Source organism: Meles meles, chromosome X, assembly GCF_922984935.1.
Source record: "Meles meles chromosome X, mMelMel3.1 paternal haplotype, whole genome shotgun sequence".
NCBI lineage: Eukaryota > Metazoa > Chordata > Mammalia > Carnivora > Mustelidae > Meles > Meles meles.
The window spans coordinates 85,642,890-85,647,557 of record NC_060087.1 but is presented as its reverse complement, the minus strand read 5'-3'; positions in this window follow the sequence as shown (position 1 = coordinate 85,647,557).

The following is a 4,668-nucleotide window of genomic DNA, read 5'->3' as shown; positions in this document are numbered from 1 at the left end:
GGGAAATGAGTGGAAATCTGTCCACATTGATGGAATAAAGGATGTCCCTGTCATCAGGAATTTGGCTTACTTTAAACAGACAATAGGGGATTTTTAGCTCTACGCAGAGCCCCGGAGAGGTAGCTCGGGTTCTTTTTTTTTTTTTTTTTTTTTTCAAGTAGCTCGGGTTCTTACAGAGGAGCTGCTATGCCTTAGAGGGTGAGCAGGTAAAATCAAGATCGTGCTAAGCTGTCAGCCATCTGTGGCAGAAAACTAAAGACTGTTTACAAGTATGTGACTAAATGATCCAGAGACATAAAAATGTCATTTAAGAAGCCTCAGAGTTGTTTCAGGGAAGCAGGCCTAAAATGCTACAATTTCTACATTTTCAGTTTGCTTTTTTTGTTTTTGCCGCGTAGTTTTCTAATGTTCAAAACATCACTCTTTCCCTCATTGCTTCTGGAGTTTTGGTCCTAGCTGGAAAAGTTTCTAACATTATACTCAATGGTAAAACACTTAAAGCCTCTCTCTAAGATCAGAATCAAGACAAGGATGTCCACTCCCACCACTTTCATTCAACATCCTATTGGAAGTCCCAGCCACAGCATTAAGATAAGGAAAAGAAAAGTCATACAAATTGGTAAGGAAGAAGTAAAACTGTCACTATTTGCAGACAGCACGATACTATGTATAGATGTCCCTAAAGACTCCATCACAAAACTATTCAAAATGATAGGTAAATTCACTAAAGTTGCAGGGTACAAAATTAATACACAGAAGTCCGTTGCATTTCTATATACTAAAAATGAAGTTGCAGAAGGAAAACTTAAGAAAGCAATCCTATTCACATTTGCATCAACTTGAAGTTATAAAGTACATAAGTAATGGATAATAAAAGATAGCATCTGAGATAGAGTTAATAATACTGTAATAATGTTTGGTGACAAATGGTCACAACACTTATCTTGGTGAGTATTGAGTAATGTATAGACTTGTTGACAATATGTTTATACAGAAAACCAACGTAATGTAGTATGTTGACTCTACTTCAAAACTAAAAAAACATTTATATATACTCTTGTCTTTTGGTTATTACAAGGATGAATGATCAGGAATCACACAATTTTCAAAATTCTACTGCAGAGTTTGGAAGAGCAGGCTCTCTCTGAACCCCGAAAGAGTAAAAGAACTTCTCTGAGCCCCAGTGCTCCTCATCTATAAAATAGAGAAAATAATCAGCCCCATGTCAGGGGTTGTCATTTTGAATATTGATTGAGTTCATACATGAACACACTGAGCATAATGCAAGGCACACAGTAATAGCTCAATTAATGCTAGAAGTTACTGTAAATATATGCAAGTTCAGATTCTTACACTTTTAATAGTTTTACAAAAGGTTTACATGTGTCCTTAATAGAACTTAATAGTCTTACAACTGAATCCTATTCATCAACTGATGCATGTTTTAAATCACCAATTTTCACTATAACCATTGTTGGACACCTAGTTATCATGAGAATGAATCAAAAGTACTTTGAACAACCCATCATGGAAAACAGCAACACCATTTCTGCATGTGGCTGAATAAAAAGCTGACATCTCGTCAAGGATCCTGCCTTATGGCCACACATTCCCACACATAGCTACTGCAGGTCCCACATATCCTACCTCCAACCAACCCTATGGTGAGCCAGCTCTGTCCCCTGAAGGCTGCTCCAATGCTGGGCCTATCCATGCTGGTCATTCTCCTGGATTTCTGCAAGATGCACCTAATGTTCATCCCCCACGGTCCTCATGTATCTGTCTAGTCCACTTCCCACACAACAGCTAGAGTCACCTCTGAGCATATGAATCAGATCATGTCACTTCCATGCAGTAAACAAACAAAATCAACTGCAGTCTTCTTCTCTGACCCAAATGATGTGGCTTCTGTCTGCCCTTGAACTTCATCTTCCACCATCTGCACACTCTCTCCCAAGTTCCAGCCACTAGAACTTGTCATCTGCTATGTGTGGAATAACTGGTGTCACACGTATCACAAACAAAAAGCCAGCCCAGGCTTGGTTTCTTCTTGACCTTCAGGACTCAGCTCAAATGTCCCTTCCTGAAAAGGTGCTTGACTAACGGCATCATCGATAATCCCTGTCCTCATCCTTTCCTACCCAGTGGATTCATTTATTGTCTTTAAAGCTCTCAAGTCCAAAAAATTAAAAAAAAAACTTAAAAACAAAAAAAGAATAAAGCACCCATATCCACATGCAAGTGTCCTGTTTATTGATTCGCTTGCTTTATTGACAGTTTTCCCAACCTAGAAACAGAGCACCAGGGACACTGTCTTGTCTTGTTCACTGTGCTGCAGCCACAGCAACTAGTTCAGGGGCTGTTACAGGTTGAATTGCCAACCAAGACATTGGAGTCTTAACTCTCAGCACCTCAAACGTAACCTTCTTTGGAACTGTAGATGTTCCAAATGTAATTAGTTATGATGAGGTCCTGTTGGAGTAGGACATGTCCCTAAACCAGTATGTCTGGTGTCTTTTTAGGAAGCCAGGCATGTTAAGACAGAAGAGGGATAACACCCGTGATGATGAAGACAAGGACTGCAGCCGCACAGATGCAAGCCGAGAAATGCACACATTGCCAGCAAACCCCCAGAAGCAGGGAAGAAACGGGATAGGTACACCAAAAAGATTCTGAGGGATCATGGCCCTGGCACTGCCTTGATTTCAGGCTTCTAGCTTCCAGAACTGTGAGATAAACTTCTATTGTTCAATCCACAGTTTGTGGTTCTTAGCCATGTGAGCCTTAGGAAAGTACTGCAGCGCCTCCCATATCAAACACTAAATAAGTGTGACTGAAGAGAAAGAATTGTTCCCTTTTTGATGCACTGGGAATAGTCACAGATATTTAAGGCTGTGCTGCAGGAGAAACTGACACCAAAATAAGACATTAAAGGATTCAATATTTTAAGAACCCCTGTTGCAAATCCACAGCAGTGTTTTTCACTGTGGGTGAAATACACCACTGTGGGTGAATACCACCATAAACAGGAGAAATCGTTCAAAATATAGATACTTCCCACCTCATATCCCTGTTTTGGACAGAGCAGATGTTGGTTGGGCCAATATGCATGATGTTGTAGCAAGCACCTTGATGACTTTGATGAGGGAGTTCATGGACCAAACTTGGAAAAATCCTATATTCTACATCTCGATGTTTGTGTACCATTAATGTAATGCCTACCATGCAGAATTCTGTGATATGTGTGGAGTCTCTGTGAATATAATTACTCAGAAGGGCACTGGTCCTCCCCCCACTGCCCCCAGGACCACAGATTGCCTTCCCATAGCGTATCACACCTAAAGTTCACAATATTTCTGGGTGGTTGGAGAATTGTGCATTGTTATTCTGTTGTACAGAAGACACTACAGAAAGAGTAGTGGCTTACCTGAAATGTCCCCAATGATGGGATCCTGATCTCTTCACTCTTCTTCCAAGAAATTGTACACAACACTGGACGTCGCTCTTGGTTCTTCTCTCCATCAACTCCTGTTCTAGGGATCCAGAGTCCACGTTCTCTCTCACTTCCACTAGAAGGAGAGTCAGGGGATCAGACAGCATGTGGAATAGAGAGGAAAGTGAGAAGAAGGGAAAGCACATGAAGTGCAGTGGAAAGGGGTCCACTTGTGATTGCATGTCCCCACTCAGTCACTGGAATCCATACAATAACACCGTGCCTCTTCTCCAGCCACATCCCACAGCCCCTCCTGCACACAGCTGTGACAGTCACACACTCTCACATCATGGAAATGTGGGCTCATTGCTGCTTGCTGTCCCGTGTCCAAATAGTCTCTCTAGCAGTCATGCTAGCATGTTCATGTCAGAGGCATTTCATTGATGGAATGAAGGAGGCAAAGCTGGAATGGAGAGGCACCACACTGAGGGCTTTCTAGAGCCAAATACAGTGTAGGTTGCTGTTCCCAGATTTTTATCTTTAAGTCCTCAAATCACTGATGTGAGGTTGGCAACATTACTTTCTTTCTACAGATTGGGAGATTATCAGGCGACAGAGCAAGGTCATACTCAAAGAATTCTAAGAAGGTGACAAATGGAAGCAGCAGTTAATTTAAAAAAGCTAACATTGGCCAATTCTGTGACAATGTCAGCATCAAAATATATGTAAGTACTATGTTTGGGTGTTATTCCTTTCGTCAAAGTAGGAATCCATGAGTCAGACTCATGAAATAAACCCATGAACAAGCAAATAATTGAAATGGGAGAATGGACAACCCCCGACCGACACTTAACAACTATCAGAGTTGAGTGCTTCAGGCAAGAATCATAAATGGATTTTCAGTCTGCACCAAATCTTACAGCAGTTACTGAGTCACCATGGTAACCATGCTGGCCAAGGAAAGCTGGCAGAAAACAAACAGCAACCATCCTGAAATTGTTTCCTAACGTGTGCTCAGATCTCAGGAGGACTGATGTAACCCACAGTACCTCACCTCACATATTCCTCACAAGAAATATTCCTCACATCTTCACCAACACACACACACACACACACACACACACACACACACACACACCCCCATACATGCTCTTTCCCTCTTTTTCTTACCACCCAAGAATCCATCTTAACTATTTCGCATTAGTGACCGCTTTTCTGAAGACAACCTTTAGAAT